At 41.8% G+C, this 17,318-nt stretch overlaps 36 non-coding genes across 36 annotated transcripts; 29 read left to right on the plus strand and 7 right to left on the minus strand.

Annotated features, from left to right (window-relative positions):
- Window positions 1-2,310: 2,310 nt before the first annotated feature.
- On the minus strand, window positions 2,311-2,392 carry TRNAL-UAG (transfer RNA leucine (anticodon UAG)). Its single transcript has one exon. It is a non-coding gene; the product is annotated as a tRNA-Leu (tRNA).
- Window positions 2,393-2,661: 269 nt separating this feature from the next.
- Window positions 2,662-2,743, minus strand: TRNAL-UAG (transfer RNA leucine (anticodon UAG)). The gene has a single exon. It is a non-coding gene; the product is annotated as a tRNA-Leu (tRNA).
- A 93-nt stretch (window positions 2,744-2,836) lies between these two features.
- TRNAL-UAG (transfer RNA leucine (anticodon UAG)) lies at window positions 2,837-2,918 on the minus strand. The gene has a single exon. It is a non-coding gene; the product is annotated as a tRNA-Leu (tRNA).
- A 93-nt stretch (window positions 2,919-3,011) lies between these two features.
- On the minus strand, window positions 3,012-3,093 carry TRNAL-UAG (transfer RNA leucine (anticodon UAG)). The gene has a single exon. It is a non-coding gene; the product is annotated as a tRNA-Leu (tRNA).
- Window positions 3,094-3,362: 269 nt separating this feature from the next.
- Window positions 3,363-3,444, minus strand: TRNAL-UAG (transfer RNA leucine (anticodon UAG)). Its single transcript has one exon. It is a non-coding gene; the product is annotated as a tRNA-Leu (tRNA).
- Window positions 3,445-3,713: 269 nt separating this feature from the next.
- Window positions 3,714-3,795, minus strand: TRNAL-UAG (transfer RNA leucine (anticodon UAG)). The gene has a single exon. It is a non-coding gene; the product is annotated as a tRNA-Leu (tRNA).
- A 93-nt stretch (window positions 3,796-3,888) lies between these two features.
- On the minus strand, window positions 3,889-3,970 carry TRNAL-UAG (transfer RNA leucine (anticodon UAG)). The gene has a single exon. It is a non-coding gene; the product is annotated as a tRNA-Leu (tRNA).
- Window positions 3,971-9,051: 5,081 nt separating this feature from the next.
- Window positions 9,052-9,133, plus strand: TRNAL-UAG (transfer RNA leucine (anticodon UAG)). Its single transcript has one exon. It is a non-coding gene; the product is annotated as a tRNA-Leu (tRNA).
- A 93-nt stretch (window positions 9,134-9,226) lies between these two features.
- TRNAL-AAG (transfer RNA leucine (anticodon AAG)) lies at window positions 9,227-9,308 on the plus strand. The gene has a single exon. It is a non-coding gene; the product is annotated as a tRNA-Leu (tRNA).
- A 94-nt stretch (window positions 9,309-9,402) lies between these two features.
- TRNAL-UAG (transfer RNA leucine (anticodon UAG)) lies at window positions 9,403-9,484 on the plus strand. Its single transcript has one exon. It is a non-coding gene; the product is annotated as a tRNA-Leu (tRNA).
- Window positions 9,485-9,577: 93 nt separating this feature from the next.
- TRNAL-UAG (transfer RNA leucine (anticodon UAG)) lies at window positions 9,578-9,659 on the plus strand. Its single transcript has one exon. It is a non-coding gene; the product is annotated as a tRNA-Leu (tRNA).
- Window positions 9,660-9,753: 94 nt separating this feature from the next.
- On the plus strand, window positions 9,754-9,835 carry TRNAL-UAG (transfer RNA leucine (anticodon UAG)). Its single transcript has one exon. It is a non-coding gene; the product is annotated as a tRNA-Leu (tRNA).
- A 270-nt stretch (window positions 9,836-10,105) lies between these two features.
- On the plus strand, window positions 10,106-10,187 carry TRNAL-UAG (transfer RNA leucine (anticodon UAG)). The gene has a single exon. It is a non-coding gene; the product is annotated as a tRNA-Leu (tRNA).
- Window positions 10,188-10,280: 93 nt separating this feature from the next.
- On the plus strand, window positions 10,281-10,362 carry TRNAL-AAG (transfer RNA leucine (anticodon AAG)). The gene has a single exon. It is a non-coding gene; the product is annotated as a tRNA-Leu (tRNA).
- Window positions 10,363-10,632: 270 nt separating this feature from the next.
- On the plus strand, window positions 10,633-10,714 carry TRNAL-UAG (transfer RNA leucine (anticodon UAG)). Its single transcript has one exon. It is a non-coding gene; the product is annotated as a tRNA-Leu (tRNA).
- A 93-nt stretch (window positions 10,715-10,807) lies between these two features.
- TRNAL-UAG (transfer RNA leucine (anticodon UAG)) lies at window positions 10,808-10,889 on the plus strand. The gene has a single exon. It is a non-coding gene; the product is annotated as a tRNA-Leu (tRNA).
- Window positions 10,890-10,982: 93 nt separating this feature from the next.
- On the plus strand, window positions 10,983-11,064 carry TRNAL-UAG (transfer RNA leucine (anticodon UAG)). Its single transcript has one exon. It is a non-coding gene; the product is annotated as a tRNA-Leu (tRNA).
- Window positions 11,065-11,334: 270 nt separating this feature from the next.
- On the plus strand, window positions 11,335-11,416 carry TRNAL-UAG (transfer RNA leucine (anticodon UAG)). The gene has a single exon. It is a non-coding gene; the product is annotated as a tRNA-Leu (tRNA).
- A 93-nt stretch (window positions 11,417-11,509) lies between these two features.
- Window positions 11,510-11,590, plus strand: TRNAL-UAG (transfer RNA leucine (anticodon UAG)). Its single transcript has one exon. It is a non-coding gene; the product is annotated as a tRNA-Leu (tRNA).
- Window positions 11,591-11,683: 93 nt separating this feature from the next.
- Window positions 11,684-11,765, plus strand: TRNAL-UAG (transfer RNA leucine (anticodon UAG)). The gene has a single exon. It is a non-coding gene; the product is annotated as a tRNA-Leu (tRNA).
- Window positions 11,766-11,858: 93 nt separating this feature from the next.
- TRNAL-UAG (transfer RNA leucine (anticodon UAG)) lies at window positions 11,859-11,940 on the plus strand. The gene has a single exon. It is a non-coding gene; the product is annotated as a tRNA-Leu (tRNA).
- Window positions 11,941-12,033: 93 nt separating this feature from the next.
- TRNAL-UAG (transfer RNA leucine (anticodon UAG)) lies at window positions 12,034-12,115 on the plus strand. Its single transcript has one exon. It is a non-coding gene; the product is annotated as a tRNA-Leu (tRNA).
- Window positions 12,116-14,075: 1,960 nt separating this feature from the next.
- TRNAL-UAG (transfer RNA leucine (anticodon UAG)) lies at window positions 14,076-14,157 on the plus strand. The gene has a single exon. It is a non-coding gene; the product is annotated as a tRNA-Leu (tRNA).
- Window positions 14,158-14,250: 93 nt separating this feature from the next.
- TRNAL-UAG (transfer RNA leucine (anticodon UAG)) lies at window positions 14,251-14,332 on the plus strand. The gene has a single exon. It is a non-coding gene; the product is annotated as a tRNA-Leu (tRNA).
- Window positions 14,333-14,425: 93 nt separating this feature from the next.
- On the plus strand, window positions 14,426-14,507 carry TRNAL-UAG (transfer RNA leucine (anticodon UAG)). Its single transcript has one exon. It is a non-coding gene; the product is annotated as a tRNA-Leu (tRNA).
- Window positions 14,508-14,600: 93 nt separating this feature from the next.
- On the plus strand, window positions 14,601-14,682 carry TRNAL-UAG (transfer RNA leucine (anticodon UAG)). Its single transcript has one exon. It is a non-coding gene; the product is annotated as a tRNA-Leu (tRNA).
- A 93-nt stretch (window positions 14,683-14,775) lies between these two features.
- TRNAL-UAA (transfer RNA leucine (anticodon UAA)) lies at window positions 14,776-14,857 on the plus strand. The gene has a single exon. It is a non-coding gene; the product is annotated as a tRNA-Leu (tRNA).
- Window positions 14,858-14,951: 94 nt separating this feature from the next.
- Window positions 14,952-15,033, plus strand: TRNAL-UAG (transfer RNA leucine (anticodon UAG)). The gene has a single exon. It is a non-coding gene; the product is annotated as a tRNA-Leu (tRNA).
- Window positions 15,034-15,126: 93 nt separating this feature from the next.
- TRNAL-UAG (transfer RNA leucine (anticodon UAG)) lies at window positions 15,127-15,208 on the plus strand. The gene has a single exon. It is a non-coding gene; the product is annotated as a tRNA-Leu (tRNA).
- A 270-nt stretch (window positions 15,209-15,478) lies between these two features.
- TRNAL-UAG (transfer RNA leucine (anticodon UAG)) lies at window positions 15,479-15,560 on the plus strand. The gene has a single exon. It is a non-coding gene; the product is annotated as a tRNA-Leu (tRNA).
- A 271-nt stretch (window positions 15,561-15,831) lies between these two features.
- TRNAL-UAG (transfer RNA leucine (anticodon UAG)) lies at window positions 15,832-15,913 on the plus strand. The gene has a single exon. It is a non-coding gene; the product is annotated as a tRNA-Leu (tRNA).
- Window positions 15,914-16,006: 93 nt separating this feature from the next.
- Window positions 16,007-16,088, plus strand: TRNAL-UAG (transfer RNA leucine (anticodon UAG)). Its single transcript has one exon. It is a non-coding gene; the product is annotated as a tRNA-Leu (tRNA).
- Window positions 16,089-16,181: 93 nt separating this feature from the next.
- TRNAL-UAG (transfer RNA leucine (anticodon UAG)) lies at window positions 16,182-16,263 on the plus strand. The gene has a single exon. It is a non-coding gene; the product is annotated as a tRNA-Leu (tRNA).
- A 93-nt stretch (window positions 16,264-16,356) lies between these two features.
- TRNAL-UAG (transfer RNA leucine (anticodon UAG)) lies at window positions 16,357-16,438 on the plus strand. The gene has a single exon. It is a non-coding gene; the product is annotated as a tRNA-Leu (tRNA).
- Window positions 16,439-16,531: 93 nt separating this feature from the next.
- On the plus strand, window positions 16,532-16,613 carry TRNAL-UAG (transfer RNA leucine (anticodon UAG)). Its single transcript has one exon. It is a non-coding gene; the product is annotated as a tRNA-Leu (tRNA).
- A 94-nt stretch (window positions 16,614-16,707) lies between these two features.
- On the plus strand, window positions 16,708-16,789 carry TRNAL-UAG (transfer RNA leucine (anticodon UAG)). The gene has a single exon. It is a non-coding gene; the product is annotated as a tRNA-Leu (tRNA).
- The last annotated feature ends 529 nt before the right edge of the window (window positions 16,790-17,318 follow it).

Raw genomic sequence — 17,318 nt, forward strand, 5'->3', positions numbered from 1 at the left:
GCCTTCGTTTCGGTTTATATTTCCCAAAATATCGTCTAAATGCTGTAAAACAAATTTCCCACGCCTTTAAAACAAACTTTTTACAAAATTGAAATATGACAGCGGCGGGATTCGAACCCGCGCCCCCTAGGAGACTGGTGCCTAAAACCAGCGCTTTTTTTTTTTTTTTTTTTTTTAATTATATCATTAAAAAATACACAACGCGTGTAGGTTACAAAGAAGCATTATGCAACAATTGACAGAATATATAAAGAGAAAAATTCACGAGTAATAAATGACAAATCGGTCAGAAAAAAGCAACGAGAATACAAATAAAGATATTGAAGAGATAACAGCGAATAAAAAATGTCATCCTACGACACATCAAAGAAATAATAGGTACAAATCTTGTACGATCATTCATTGCATTCTGGTTTTAGTAATAATAAACGAAAATAGGCAAAAATAAACATCGAACAGCATGTAAATGAGAGAAATAATTGAAAAAAACCGTATTGAAAATAACTAACAAAGAATGATACCCGACATAACAAAGAAAATTCTGTAATACATTCAGAAAAGTGACCATCGTAATTCCGGAACTTATTGCTTAAAACCGTAATCATCCGGGATCACAAAGTCCTTATACAGAGGACTGGTAACAGGCTGACCCTGATACCGACACACCCGGGCGTAATATTCGTTCTCTGAAGATGGAGGCCAGACAACCTCCTTAGGCCACCAATCAGGCCGGCGATGACCCTCGAAAGGGACCAGAGGCATTTTAGAGGGAACTTTCTTTACTTTCGGAGCAGAGCCAGAAGAAGACATTTTCTTTCCGAAATCACCATCACTAGACGACAACGAATGCTTAGCACCCCGACGCGGATCAGACTTGAGACCGGCGCCGACGACTGAAGACTCACCGCCACCAGCCCGGACCGAAGAACCCTGAGGAATAGCGACTGAGACAGGATCAACGACCATCGCGTCACCGTCCGCACCACCGACAGCCGCCGTATCAGAGTCGCGGGACGCCATACGGGGCCAAAGTGGACACTCCCGAACAACATGACCCTGCTTCTCGCACTTGAAGCACTTGAAATCCGGACAATTGCGATAAATATGGTCAGGAGAATAACATTTATTACATATTTTCAACTGAGAATCATGTCGGACAGCGTAAAACTTCTCCCGACCAACAGCATCGGCAACTCGTAAGCGATATGGTAATGATGACAGACTCTCAGGTAAGGTAACACGAACGGTACGAAGTCCGCAATAGAATGATGCCTTTCGATGCCAAACAAGCGGACCCTTGATTTCACAGCCAAGCGACGTTAATTTGGATAAAACGGCTTCATCAGTCACAAACTCAGGTAAGTCCGAAAAGGCGACAGTCACCGTCTTCGCAGAAACGCTTGAAATTTCATATATCTCACCGTCAATATCCAAGCCCGAATCAATAACGCCCTCGACATCGGCCAAAGTCCTCAAGGTGAGAATGTAACCACCCTCATCACAGACAACTAAAGCAGATGCACAATCGAGACCAAAGTTCGCAATCACCGCCGTAGAAACAACTTCAAAACTTGGTAGATTTCGTTTAAAATCAATAAAAACCGATCTCTTGAATGCGTCCATCCTGGGTAGAAACACCCAGGAGGGATTACCAAATTAATAAATTAACAACTATAGATTTAAATGCACGAATAATAACCGAAAGAAAAATAAATTGGGAAAATACCCCGCTTAGGCTTAGCGCGACGAAAACACGGAGCGCAAAATCGAACGACCTGCACTCTCCAAAAGCTCGAACGCAACCATTAGCACGGTGCTCTAACCAACTCCCTAAAACCAGCGCCTTAGACCACTCGGCCACACTGCCTTCGTTTCGATTTATATTTCCCAAAATTACGTCTAAATGCTGTAAAACAAATTTCCCACGCCTTTAAAACAAACTTTCTACAAAATTGAAATATTCAAGCGACGGGATTCGAACCCGCGCCCCCTAAGAGACTGGTGCCTAAAACCAGCGCCTTAGCCCACTCGGCCACACTGCCTTCGCTTCGGTTTATATTTCCCAAAATATCGTCTAAATGCTGTAAAACAAATTTCCCACGCCTTTAAAACAAACTTTCTACAAAATTGAAATATGACAGAGGCGGGATTCGAACACGCGCCCCCTTAGAGACTGGTGCCTAAAACCAGCGCCTTAGACCACTCGGCCACACTGCCTTCGTTTCGGTTTATATTTCCCAAAATATCGTCTAAATGCTGTAAAACAAATTTCCCACGCCTTTAAAACAAACTTTCTACAAAATTGAAATATGACAACGGCGGGATTCGAACCCGCGCCCCCTAAGAGACTGGTGCCTAAAACCAGCGCCTTAGACCACTCGGCCACACTGCCTTCATTTTGGTTTATATTTCCCAAAATATCGTCTAAATGCTGTGAAATGGTTTTCTAACGCCTCTTAAAACATACCTTCTGCAAAATTGAATTAGGACAGCGGCGGGATTCAAACCCGCACCCCCGGAGAGACTGGTGCCTAAAACCAGCTCCTTAGACCACTCGGCCACACTGCCTTCGTTTCGGTTTATATTTCCCAAAATATCGTCTAAATGCTGTAAAACAAATTTCCCACGCCTTTAAAACAAACTTTCTACAAAATTGAAATATGACAGCGGCGGGATTCGAACCTGCGCCCCCTAAGAGACTGGTGCCTAAAACCAGCGCCTTAGACCACTCGGCCACACTGCCTTCGTTTCGGTTAATATTTCCCAAAATATCGTCTAAATGCTGTAAAACAAATTTCCCACGCCTTTAAAACAAACTTTCTACAAAATTGAAATATGACAGCGGCGGGATTCGAACCCGCGCCCCCCAAGTGACTGGTGCCTAAAACCAGCGCCTTAGACCACTCGGCCACACTGCCTTCGTTCCGGTTTATATTTCCCAAAATATCGTCTAAATGCTGTAAAACAAATTTCCCACGCCTTTAAAACAAACTTTCTACAAAATTGAAATATGACAGCGGCGGGATTCGAACCCGCGCCCCCTAAGAGACTGGTGCCTAAAACCAGCGCCTTAGACCACTCGGCCACACTGCCTTCATTTTGGTTTATATTTCCCAAAATATCGTCTAAATGCTGTGAAATGGTTTTCTAACGCCTCTTAAAACATACCTTCTGCAAAATTGAATTAGGACAGCGGCGGGATTCAAACCCGCACCCCCGGAGAGACTGGTGCCTAAAACCAGCTCCTTAGACCACTCGGCCACACTGCCTTCGTTTCGGTTTATATTTCTCAAAATATCGTCTAAATGCTGTAAAACAAATTTCCCACGCCTTTAAAACAAACTTTCTACAAAATTGAAATATGACAGCGGCGGGATTCGAACCCGCGCCCCCTAAGAGACTGGTGCCTAAAACCAGCGCCTTAGACCACTCGGCCACACTGCCTTCGTTTTGGTTTATATTTCCCAAAATATCGTCTAAATGCTGTGAAATGGTTTTCTAACGCCTCTTAAAACATACCTTCTGCAAAATTGAATTAGGACAGCGGCGGGATTCAAACCCGCACCCCCGGAGAGACTGGTGCCTAAAACCAGCTCCTTAGACCACTCGGCCACACTGCCTTCGTTTCGGTTTATATTTCCCAAAATATCGTCTAAATGCTGTAAAACAAATTTCCCACGCCTTTAAAACAAACTTTCTACAAAATTGAAATATGACAGCGGCGGGATTCGAACCCGCGCCCCCTAAGTGACTGGTGCCTAAAACCAGCGCCTTAGACCACTCGGCCACACTGCCTTCGTTTCGGTTTATATTTCCCAAAATATCGTCTAAATGCTGTAAAACAAATTTCCCACGCCTTTAAAACAAACTTTCCACAAAATTGAAATATGACAGCGGCGGGATTCGAACCCGCGCCCCCTAAGAGACTGGTGCCTAAAACCAGCGCCTTAGACCACTCGGCCACACGGCCTTCATTATGGTTTATATTTCCCAAAATATCGTCTAAATGCTGTGAAATGGTTTTCTAACGCCTCTTAAAACATACCTTCTGCAAAATTGAATTAGGACAGTGGCGGGATTCAAACCCGCACCCCCGAAGAGACTGGTGCCTAAAACCAGCATCTTAGACCACTCGGCCACACTGCCTTCTTTTTAGTTTATATTTCCGAAAATATTGTGTAAATGCTGTAAAAAAGTTTTCTCACGCCTCTAAAAACATACCTTCTACAAAATTTAATAATGACAGCGGCTGGATTCCAATCCACGCCCTCGAAGAGACTGGTGCCTTAAACCAGCGCCTTAGACCCACGGCCACACTGCCTTCTTTTTGGTTTATTTTTCCCAAAATATCGTCTAAATGCAGTAAAAACGTTTTGCCACGCCTTTAAAACATACCTTCAACAAAATTGAATTAGGACAGCGGCGGGATTCAAACCCGCACCCCCGAAGAGACTGGTGCCTAAAACCAGCGCCTTAGACAATTCGGCCACACTGTCTACACCAATAAATGAGGTACGTTTATGTTTTTTTTATAGCCGAGTACCCGTGTGGACTCAGCTTTGGACCTGGGAACGTCAGTTGAAGCCGAAACAATGGTTTGTAAAACTTACAATTTGAGTAAGCGTTACTCATCATTAGAAGTTGGTATTATACGTACTCATTCGTGAGAATCGTGACCAATGCAAAGTTACTAGAAATAATAAGAGATGGCGCTAAAGCATGATATTGGCTGATATTCCTATTGACCATCGGAATAAAGCTTGTGGTCCACCTGAGGTTACGTAACCGTATCGTAACCGTATGTAGAACGTAAAATAACCGAAAGAGGGCGTCAATTACTGTTGCTGACAATCTGCGTCTACGTATTGGCATATACGGTCGCGAGCGAGTTTCGCGCGCGATAGTATACTATTTTCCACCACACTCCCCCTTTTCGCCTTTCCGTTGCTATGCAACGCGTTTTGAAATTTTTAATGCTTAGGCTTAGTACCTCTTTTAGATATAACAGTCGCCAGCCAGATTTCCCGCATGGTATTGATGAGTTCCAAATAGAACGAAACTGGTTTACCGTTTTAATGTCTGGCTTTTTTTTAGTTTTTATTTAGTTTATTACTCGAAGATCTAATTGATCCGAGATTAACATCTTTTTGTTTGCTCGAAGACCTATTGGTACGAGTTATTAGAAGTTTTTTAATTTCTTCAAATTTGATTAGGGTTTAGCTTTTTTATCCTTTTTAATTATGGACTACACTCCTCCAATTACAAACACGATATAACACGGAAATCTCGCATTTAATACCGTTTTAAAGGTCTAGGATTTCTTTTGCCAGTTTTTCTTTTCCGCAACGCAAATATCCTGGTGGTAGGCCAACCGCAGAGCACGTTGGCCCACCACCAGGGTTATATGCGCTGCGGAAAAACAAAACTGGAAGAAAAAATCCAAAGCCTTTAAGGAATAGGTAATTTGGACACGAGGAGTTTCAGGCCCTGGAAATTACGCGGGTGAAACGACCGAAGAAGTAAAGATATATCATATGGACCGGGCTTACAGCTAGGTGAGTATCTTACGTTCGGGTGGAGAAAGAAGACTAAATTAAAATACTTCTTTAAAGTTTAAAGGTCGTGCCCAGTGCTCGGAATTGTTTATTCATTATTAAAAAATTTTCCGATTTATTTAACAAAAGTTGGTAAAAAGAATATCATTTTGATTTATTTAATTATGTTTTTTACGCAACCAAGAATTTATTTGAAAAAAAAAGTTGTATTTATTTAAATAATAGGCTTATTCACTTATTTAAACATTTTAACATTTTTATTCATTTAAAAGTGTTAAAAAGCGTCGCAATTAATTTTTATTAATGGTCAATGTTACTGAAAATTTTCAACACACTTTTTACAATGAAAATATATTACATATTATTTTGCGGTTTTAAATTGGATTTGAATCTAACAATAAATAGCTGTATTCCCGTATTACGAGTAAAGCTGCCACGTGTTTGAGTGTAATACTACACCTACGGTATCTAGTAATATTACCAGTTACCGAAAACATTCTTTCAATGTCCGCGGAACTTGCAGGAATTGATAAGTACCTTTTTGCTAATCATCGTAACTAGTGAAATACCTATTTAGATAATCACTGAGATAAAGTTAAGTTATAAACGTGTTTTGAAATAAAATATCTTCATGTAGGTTAACTTAGCTTTATGTTAAAAATCGATTTTAACCGTATTTAGAAGGATAATGATAGGTTTAAAAATCCTATTAATTCTTCCAAAAATGCACCTATATTTTTTATTGAAGAGATTATATTTTTTACCCGGTTTGATTGATAGTTCTCCACACGGTGGCGCTATATTATTACTTTGATTTAATTTCCGCGGGAGTTTTGAATAATTATCCTTTTTCTAAGCGTTATTAAAAGGTAACAATGAACTACTTTTTGTGTTTTAACGAAATTTTGTTAAGAATTTAACAAAACAAAAAACCGTACCAAAGAAAAAACAAACAAAGTTCAATAAACAATATATACAGATATTGTATTAATCCGTTTAGTAAAAAAACCCGCCTAATTATAATGGTTTTAATATTTTCCCTAAGGAAGTCAATGGCTCGGAGTTGAACTATCCGCATTGTTACAATGCGACCCGAGTTCAATTCCTGATCACGATCAAATTTTACATTAAAATACTAAAATATTTAATTAAATATAAGATTAATATAATCTATAAATATTTAATTAAATATAAAATTAATATAATTTATAAATATTTAATTAAATATAAGATTAATATAATTTATAAATATTTCATTAAATACAAGATAAATATAATTTCTAAATATTTAATTAAATATAAGATTAATATAATTTATAAATATTTCATTAAATATAAGATTAAAATAATTTATTAATATTTAAAATGATTTAGAATAAATTATAGTACCTAACATTCGCCAAAGCTGTTTTTTAGAAAAACACCGTAAATTGACAAGCGTTGGTGGCTGAGTGGTTAGAGTAAATCTCTTGCACGAGGCAGCTCTTGGTTCGATTCCCGGCCGGCGCGAATAATTCGCGAATTAATATTAAGACCAATACCGTGTATAATTGGTGGGAACCCTGCCATTGGACGTTGAGAGGTTGCATAACACTCAGCAATCGGTCGGTCCCAAAGTCATTAAGAAGATGATAGAGAGAAAACGCCCATACAAACACAACAGACTCAACATCCACAACCAATCTAACACAAACAAAACAAACTCAACACCCACAACCGTCATAACACGAACTTAACATCCACAACCATCATAACACAAAAACAACAAACCCCACACCCCAACCGTCATAACACGAACTCAACATTACAATAACTAAATACCCAATCAAACTGAGTTAAAACCGTCACGACGGTGGGCGTTAACGAAAAACCACCATCTAAACCAAACCCATCCTCAAAGTAATCCGTTAACGTTCACCGTCACACGGTGGTTTTACCAACACTACGAAAAACTGCGAACGCAGAGATTTCGAGACATTGCGTACATTGATTAACCTTTGCACGGAATATGCGAACGAGTTCGCAGGGCAGACACACAGACAGAACGGTGAATGTATAACCCCTCCTAGGGGAGAGGTAAAAAGAATAGTTGTTCTGACCCTTTCATAGCTAGTTACTCCTTTTATACTGATATGGTTTTACGTCCTCTGACGTTTCTACCTAAAAATATGCATCGTTTTTTATTCACTTCAAATTCTAGAAAACGGGAAGATGCAAGATTATTTTTTATAAATTTTGAACTTTAACTTTTTTAACTTTATTTATAAAAGAACGATGTTTGCTACTTCATACAGCATAACAATCGCGGTAGTTAGAGGGTAAACACTAGTGTGTTTCAAGGTGTTGTAGATTATGATTTGGACGTGTTATATCGTGTTTGTAATTGGAGGAGTGTATTCCATAATTAAAAAGGATCAAAAAGCTAAACCCTAATCAAATTTGAAGAAATTAAAAAACTTCTAATAACTCGTACCAATAGGTCTTCGAGCAAACAAAAAGATGTTAATCTCGGATCAATTAGATCTTCGAGTAATAAACTAAATAAAAACTAAAAAAAAGCCAGACATTAAAACGGTAAACCAGTTTCGTTCTATTTGGAACTCATCAATACCGTGCGCGAAATCTGGCTGGCGACTGTTATATCTAAAAGAGGTACTAAGCCTAAGCATTAAAAATTTCAAAACGCGTTGCATAGCAACGGAAAGGCGAAATGGGGGAGTGTGGTGGAAAATAGTATACTATCGCGCGCGAAACTCGCTCGCGACCGTATATGCCAATACGTAGACGCAGATTGTCAACAACAGTAATTGACGCCCTCTTTCGGTTACTTTACGTTCTACATACGGTTACGATACGGTTACGTAACCTCAGGTGGACCACAAGCTTTATTCCGATGGTCAATAGGAATATCAGCCAATATCATGCTTTAGCGCCATCTCTTATTATTTCTAGTAACTTTGCATTGGTCACGATTCTCACGAATGAGTACGTATAATACCAACTTCTAATGATGAGTAACGCTTACTCAAATTGTAAGTTTTACAAACCATTGTTTCGGCTTCAACTGACGTTCCCAGGTCCAAAGCTGAGTCCACACGGGTACTCGGCTATAAAAAAAACATAAACGTACCTCATTTATTGGTGTAGACAGTGTGGCCGAATTGTCTAAGGCGCTGGTTTTAGGCACCAGTCTCTTCGGGGGTGCGGGTTTGAATCCCGCCGCTGTCCTAATTCAATTTTGTTGAAGGTATGTTTTAAAGGCGTGGCAAAACGTTTTTACTGCATTTAGACGATATTTTGGGAAAAATAAACCAAAAAGAAGGCAGTGTGGCCGTGGGTCTAAGGCGGTGGTTTAAGGCATCAGTCACTTCGGGGGTGCGGGTTTGAATCCCGCCGCTGTCCTAATTCAATTTTGCAGAAGGTATGTTTTAAGAGGCGTTAGAAAACCATTTCACAGCATTTAGACGATATTTTGGGAAATATAAACCAAAATGAAGGCAGTGTGGCCGAGTGGTCTAAGGCGCTGGTTTTAGGCACCAGTCTCATAGGGGGCGCGGGTTCGAATCCCGCCGCTGTCATATTTCAATTTTGTAGAAAGTTTGTTTTAAAGGCGTGGGAAATTTGTTTTACAGCATTTAGACGATATTTTGGGAAATATAAACCGAAACGAAGGCAGTGTGGCCGAGTGGTCTAAGGCGCTGGTTTAAGGCACCAGTCTCTTAGGGGGCGCGGGTTTGAATCCCACCGCTGTCCTAATTCAATTTTGCAGAAGGTATGTTTTAAGAGGCGTGGGAAATTTGTTTTACAGCATTTAGACGATATTTTGGGAAATATAAACCGAAACGAAGGCAGTGTGGCCGAGTGGTCTAAGGCGCTGGTTTTAGGCACCAGTCTCTTAAGGGGCGCGGGTTCGAATCCCGCCGCTGTCATATTTCATTTTATAGAAGGTATGTTTTAAGAGGCGTTAGAAAACCATTTCACAGCATTTAGACGATATTTTGGGAAATATAAACCAAAATGAAGGCATTGTGGCCGAGTGGTCTAAGGCGCTGGTTTTAGGCACCAGTCTCTTAGGGGGCGCGGGTTCGAATCCCGCCGCTGTCATATTTCAATTTTGCAGAAGTTATGTTTTAAGAGGCGTTAGAAAACCATTTCACAGCATTTAGACGATATTTTGGGAAATATAAACCAAAATGAAGGCAGTGTGGCCGAGTGGTCTAAGGCGCTGGTTTTAGGCACCAGTCTCTTAGGGGGCGCGGGTTCGAATCCCGCCGCTGTCATATTTCAATTTTGTAGAAGGTATGTTTTAAGAGGCGTGGGAAATTTGTTTTACAGCATTTAGACGATATTTTGGGAAATATAAACCGAAACGAAGGCAGTGTGGCCGAGTGGTCTAAGGCGCTGGTTTTAGGCACCAGTCTCTTAGGGGGTGCGGGTTTGAATCCCGCCGCTGTCCTAATTCAATTTTGCAGAAGGTATGTTTTAAGAGGCGTTAGAAAACCATTTCACAGCATTTAGACGATATTTTGGGAAATATAAACGAAAATGAAGGCAGTGTGGCCGAGTGGTCTAAGGCGCTGGTTTTAGGCACCAGTCTCTTAGGGGGCGCGGGTTCGAATCCCGCCGCTGTCATATTTCAATTTTGTAGAAAGTTTGTTTTAAAGGCGTGGGAAATTTGTTTTACAGCATTTAGACGATATTTTGGGAAATATAAACCGAAACGAAGGCAGTGTGGCCGAGTGGTCTAAGGCGCTGGTTTAAGGCACCAGTCTCTTAGGGGGCGCGGGTTCGAATCCCGCCGCTGTCATATTTCAATTTTGTAGAAGGTATGTTTCAAGAGGCGTGGGAAATTTGTTTTACAGCATTTAGACGATATTTCGGGAAATATAAACCGAAACGAAGGCAGTGTGGCCGAGTGGTCTAAGGCGCTGGTTTTAGGCACCAGTCTCTTAGGGGGCGCGGTTTTGAGTCCCGCCGCTGTCCTAATTCAATTTTGCAGAAGGTATGTTTTAAGAGGCGTTAGAAAACAATTTCACAGCATTTAGACGATATTTTGGGAAATATAAACCAAAATGAAGGCAGTGTGGCCGAGTGGTCTAAGGCGCTGGTTTTAGGCACCAATCTCTTAGGGGGCGCGGGTTCGAATCCCGCCGCTGTCATATTTCAATTTTGTAGAAAGTTTGTTTTAAAGGCGTGGGAAATTTGTTTTACAGCATTTAGACGATATTTTGGGAAATATAAACCGAAACGAAGGCAGTGTGGCCGAGTGGTCTAAGGCGCTGGTTTTAGGCACCAGTCTCTTAGGGGGCGCGGGTTTGAATCCCGCCGCTGTCCTAATTCAATTTTGCAGAAAGTTTGTTTTAAAGGCGTGGGAAATTTGTTTTACAGCATTTAGACGATATTTTGGGAAATATAAACCGAAACGAAGGCAGTGTGGCCGAGTGGTCTAAGGCGCTGGTTTTAGGCACCAGTCTCTTAGGGGGCGCGGGTTCGAATCCCGCCGCTGTCATATTTCAATTTTGTAGAAAGTTTGTTTTAAAGGCGTGGGAAATTTGTTTTACAGCATTTAGACGATATTTTGGGAAATATAATCCGAAACGAAGGCAGTGTGGCCGAGTGGTCTAAGGCGCTGGTTTTTTGGCACCAGTCTCTTAGGGGGTGCGGGTTTGAATCCCGCCGCTGTCCTAATTCAATTTTGCAGAAGGTATGTTTTAAGAGGCGTTAGAAAACCATTTCACAGCATTTAGACGATATTTTGGGAAATATAAACCAAAATGAAGGCAGTGTGGCCGAGTGGTCTAAGGCGCTGGTTTTAGGCACCAGTCTCTTAGGGGGCGCGGGTTCGAATCCCGCCGCTGTCATATTTCAATTTTGTAGAAAGTTTGTTTTAAAGGCGTGGGAAATTTGTTTTACAGCATTTAGACGATATTTTGGGAAATATAAACCAAAACGAAGGCAGTGTGGCCGAGTGGTCTAAGGCGCTGGTTTTAGGCACCAGTCTCTTAGGGGAGCGGGTTCGAATCCCGCCGCTGTCATATTTCAATTTTGTAGAAAGTTTGTTTTAAAGGCGTGGGAAATTTGTTTTACAGCATTTAGACGATATTTTGGGAAATATAAACCGAAACGAAGGCAGTGTGACCGAGTGGTCTAAGGCGCTGGTTTTAGGCACCAGTCTCTTAGGGGGCGCGGGTTCGAATCCCGCCGCTGTCATATTTCAATTTTGTAGAAAGTTTGTTTTAAAGGCGTGGGAAATTTGTTTTACAGCATTTAGACGATATTTTGGGAAATATAAACCGAAACGAAGGCAGTGTGACCGAGTGGTCTAAGGCGCTGGTTTTAGGCACCAGTCTCTTAGGGGGCGCGGGTTCGAATCCCGCCGCTGTCATATTTCAATTTTGTAGAAAGTTTGTTTTAAAGGCGTGGGAAATTTGTTTTACAGCATTTAGACGATATTTTGGGAAATATAAACCGAAACGAAGGCAGTGTGGCCGAGTGGTCTAAGGCGCTGGTTTTAGGCACCAGTCTCTTAGGGGGCGCGGGTTCGAATCCCGCCGCTGTCATGTTTCAATTTTGTAGAAAGTTTGTTTTAAAGGCGTGGGAAATTTGTTTTACAGCATTTAGACGATATTTTTGGGAAATATAAACCGAAACGAAGGCAGTGTGGCCGAGTGGTCTAAGGCGCTGGTTTTTAGGCACCAGTCTCTTAGGGGGCGCGGGTTGAGTTGCGTTCGAGCTTTTGGAGAGTGCAGGTCGTTCGATTTTGCACTCCGTGTTTTCGTCGCGCTAAGCCTAAGCGGGGTATTTTGCCAATTTATTTTTCTTTCGGTTATTATTCGTGCATTTAATTCAATAGTTGTTAATTTATTAATTTGGTAATCCCTCCTGGGTGTTTCTACCCAGGATGGACGCATTCAAAAGATCGGTTTTTATTGATTTTAAACGAAATCTACCAAGTTTTGAAGTTGTGTCTACGGCGGTGATTGCGAACTTTGGTCTGGATTGTGCTTCTGCTTTAGTTGTCTGTGATGAGGGTGGTTACATTCTCACCTTGAAGACTTTGGCCGATGTCGAGGGCGTTATAGATTCGGGCTTGGATATTGATGGTGAGATATATGAAATTTCAAGCGTTTCTGCGAAGACTGTGACTGTCGCCTTTTCGGACTTACCTGAGTTTGTGACTGATGAAGCCGTTTTATCCAAATTAACGTCGCTTGGCTGTGAAATCAAGGGTCCGCTTGTTTGGCATAAAAAGGCATCATTCTATTGCGGACTTCGTACCGTTCGTGTTACCTTACCTGAGAGTCTGTCATCATTACCATATCGCTTACGAGTTGCCGATGCTGTTGGTCGAGAGAAGTTTTACGCTGTCCGACATGATTCTCAGTTGAAAATTTGTAATAAGTGTTATTCTCCTGACCATATTTATCGCCATTGTCCTGATTTCAAGTGCTTTAAGTGCCAGAAGCAGGGACATGTTGTTCGGGAGTGTCCTATATGGCCCCGGATGGCATCCCGCGATTTAGAAGCGGCGTCGGGCGGTGGTGGTGACGGTGAAGCGATGGTCGTCGATCCTGCCTCAGTCGCTATTCCTCAAGGTTCTCCGGTCCGGGCCGGTAGTGGTGAATCTTCCATCGTCGATGCTGGTGTCAAGTCTGATCCGCGTCGGAGTGCTAAGCATTCGCTGTCGTCAAGCGATGGCGATGTCGGTAAGAAGCTGTCTTCTTCTTCTGGCTCTGCTACGAAAGTTCAAAGGGTTCCCGTTGCTATGCGTCTGCTCCCTTTCAAGGGTCATCGCCGGCCTGAGTGGTGGCCTAAGGAGGTTGCTTGGCCGCCATCTTCAGAGAACGAATATTTTGCTCGGGTGTGTCGGTATCAGGGTCAGCCTGTTACCAGTCCTCTGTATAAGGACTTTGTGATCCCGGATGATTACGGTTTCAACGTATAAGTTACAAATTAATGGTGATGGATTTTCTTAATGTTTTGCGGCCTTTTCTGTGTTCTGTCGGTTCTAAGCCTTTGCTTCTCATTTTCAATAAGGAGTTTTTTTTTCGTTAATTTATTTCTTCTTAATCGTCTTTAATGCTGTTTATTATCTAATTTAGCCTATTTTTGTTCATGAATTCTTTCTACAACATGTACTGCCTAATAGTGTTTGATACGTTGCTTAATTTTTTTATTTCTCACTATTGTTTAATCAATATTATCTAATCGTTTTTCTTTCTTTATCGCTGTTCATTTTCGCGACCGATTTTTCAAATGTTACTTCGTATTTTTTTCTTGTTCTATTATCTTGTTGCATTTCGCTTTTTGTACCATACACGCGTCGTGTATTTTTTTAATGATATAATTAAAAAAAAAAAAAAAAAAAGGCGCTGGTTTTAGGCACCAGTCTCTTAGGGGGCGCGGGTTCGAATCCCGCCGCTGTCATATTTCAATTTTGTAGAAAGTTTGTTTTAAAGGCGTGGGAAATTTGTTTTACAGCATTTAGACGATATTTTGGGAAATATAAACCGAAACGAAGGCAGTGTGGCCGAGTGGTCTAAGGCGCTGGTTTTAGGCACCAGTCTCTTAGGGGGCGCGGGTTCGAATCCCGCCTCTGTCATATTTCAATTTTGTAGAAAGTTTGTTTTAAAGGCGTGGGAAATTTGTTTTACAGCATTTAGACGATATTTTGGGAAATATAAACCGAAACGAAGGCAGTGTGACCGAGTGGTCTAAGGCGCTGGTTTTAGGCACCAGTCTCTTAGGGGGCGCGGGTTCGAATCCCGCCGCTGTCATATTTCAATTTTGTAGAAAGTTTGTTTTAAAGGCGTGGGAAATTTGTTTTACAGCATTTAGACGATATTTTGGGAAATATAAACCGAAACGAAGGCAGTGAGGCCGAGTGGTCTAAGGCGCTGGTTTTAGGCACCAGTCTCTTAGGGGGCGCGGGTTCGAATCCCGCCGCTGTCATATTTCAATTTTGTAGAAAGTTTGTTTTAAAGGCGTGGGAAATTTGTTTTACAGCATTTAGACGATATTTTGGGAAATATAAACCGAAACGAAGGCAGTGTGGCCGAGTGGTCTAAGGCGCTGGTTTTAGGCACCAGTCTCTTAGGGGGCGCGGGTTGGAATCCCGCCGCTGTCATATTTCAATTTTGTAGAAAGTTTGTTTTAAAGGCGTGGGAAATTTGTTTTACAGCATTTAGACGATATTTTGGGAAATATAAACCGAAACGAAGGCAGTGTGGCCGAGTGGTCTAAGGCGCTGGTTTTAAGCACCAGTCTCTTAGGGGGCGCGGGTTTGAATCCCGCCGCTGTCCTAATTCAATTTTGCAGAAGGTATGTTTTAAGAGGCGTCAGAAAACCATTTCACAGCATTTAGACGATATTTTGGGAAATATAAACCAAAATGAAGGCATTGTGGCCGAGTGGTCTAAGGTGCTGGTTTTAGGCACCAGTCTCTTAGGGGGCGCGGGTTCGAATCCCGCCGCTGTCATATTTCAATTTTGTAGAAAGTTTGTTTTAAAGGCGTGGGAAATTTGTTTTACAGCATTTAGACGATATTTTGGGAAATATAAACCGAAACGAAGGCAGTGTGGCCGAGTGGTCTAAGGCGCTGGTTTTAGGCACCAGTCTCTTAGGGGGCGCGGGTTCGAATCCCGCCGCTGTCATATTTCAATTTTGTAGAAGGTATGTTTTAAGAGGCGTGGGAAATTTGTTTTACAGCATTTAGACGATATTTTGGGAAATATAAACCGAAACGAAGGCAGTGTGGCCGAGTGGTCTAAGGCGCTGGTTTTAGGCACCAGTCTCTTAGGGGGTGCCGGTTTGAATCCCGCCGCTGTCCTAATTCAATTTTGCAGAAGGTATGTTTTAAGAGGCGTTAGAAAACCATTTCACAGCATTTAGACGATATTTTGGGAAATATAAACCAAAATGAAGGCAGTGTGGCCGAGTGGTCTAAGGCGCTGGTTTTAGGCACCAGTCTCTTAGGGGGCGCGGGTTCGAATCCCGCCGCTGTCATATTTCAATTTTGTAAAAAGTTTGTTTTAAGAGGCGTGGGAAATTTGTTTTACAGCATTTAGACGATATTTTGGGAAATATAATCCGAAACGAAGGCAGTGTGGCCGAGTGGTCTAAGGCGCTGGTTTTTTGGCACCAGTCTCTTAGGGGGTGCGGGTTTGAATCCCGCCGCTGTCCTAATTCAATTTTGCAGAAGGTATGTTTTAAGAGGCGTTAGAAAACCATTTAACAGCATTTAGACGATATTTTGGGAAATACAAACCGAAACGAAGGCAGTGTGACCGAGTGGTCTAAGGCGCTGGTTTTAGGCACCAGTCTCTTAGGGGGCGCGGGTTCGAATCCCGCCGCTGTCATATTTCAATTTTGTAGAAAGTTTGTTTTAAAGGCGTGGTAAATTTGCTTTACAGCATTTAGACGATATTTTGGGAAATACAAACCGAAACGAAGGCAGTGTGGCCGAGTGGTCTAAGCCGCTGGTTTTAGGCACCAGTCTCTTAGGGGGCGCGGGTTCGAATCCCGCCGCTGTCATATTTCAATTTTGTAGAAAGTTTGTTTTAAAGGCGTGGTAAATTTGCTTTACAGCATTTAGACGATATTTTGGGAAATACAAACCGAAACGAAGGCAGTGTGGCCGAGTGGTCTAAGCCGCTGGTTTTAGGCACCAGTCTCTTAGGGGGCGCGGGTTCGAATCCCGCCGCTGTCATATTTCAATTTTGTAGAAAGTTTGTTTTAAAGGCGTGGGAAATTTGTTTTACAGCATTTAGACGATATTTTGGGAAATATAAACCGAAACGAAGGCAGTGTGGCCGAGTGGTCTAAGGCGCTGGTTTTAGGAACCAGTCTCTTAGGAGGCGCGGGTTCGAATCCCGCCGCTGTCATATTTCAATTTTGTAGAAAGTTTGTTTTAAAGGCGTGGGAAATTTGTTTTACAGCATTTAGACGATATTTTGGGAAATATAAACCGAAACGAAGGCAGTGTGGCCGAGTGGTCTAAGGCGCTGGTTTTAGGCACCAGTCTCTTAGGGGGCGCGGGTTCGAATCCCGCCGCTGTCATTATTCAATTTTGTAAAAGGTATGTTTTTAGAGACGTGGGAAAAACATTTCACAGCATTTAGACGATATTTTGGGAAATATTAAACGGGAAGAAGGCAGTGTGGCCGAGTGGTCTAAGGCGCTGGTTTTAGGCACCAGTCTCTTCGGAGACGCGGGTTCGAATCCCGCCGCTGTCATTATTCAATTTTGTAGAAGGTATGTTTTTAGAGACGTGGGAAAACCATTTCACAGCATTTGGACGATATTTTGGGAAATATAACACAAAAAGAAGGCAGTGTGGCTGAGTAATCTAAGGCGCTGGTTCGGGAGTCTCGTCTTTCAACAAAGCTTTTATTATCGTTGTGGGGCATTTTTTTGTACTTTGCCTTCTTAAAACAAACCCGCTGACGTAGTGTAACGTGTCGAGGAGTTCCTTTAGTGAGTTGTTTTCATATTTATCAGTTGAAGGTAAATCTAGTTCACTCCTAAGTTTGTCTTCTTTATCTTTCTTCTTTGTACTTTTCAACACAGCTTCATCAACTCCGATTCTTAGCTCCACCACTAGCTTACCAAAAAAATCTTGCAAAAAAATGCTGATGCAAATTTTTTTGGAACGGTATGGCAGGCTTTCAAATGAGGTCATTTTTTCAAAACTGGTTTTCAATTTATCATTAAGTAATTTGTCGAGGCATATTTTAAGCGTTTATACAAAGTAGTCCTCTCGCG

This window comes from Leiobunum rupestre, chromosome 2 (assembly GCF_980474605.1).
Source record: "Leiobunum rupestre chromosome 2, qqLeiRupe1.1.hap1, whole genome shotgun sequence".
NCBI lineage: Eukaryota > Metazoa > Arthropoda > Arachnida > Opiliones > Sclerosomatidae > Leiobunum > Leiobunum rupestre.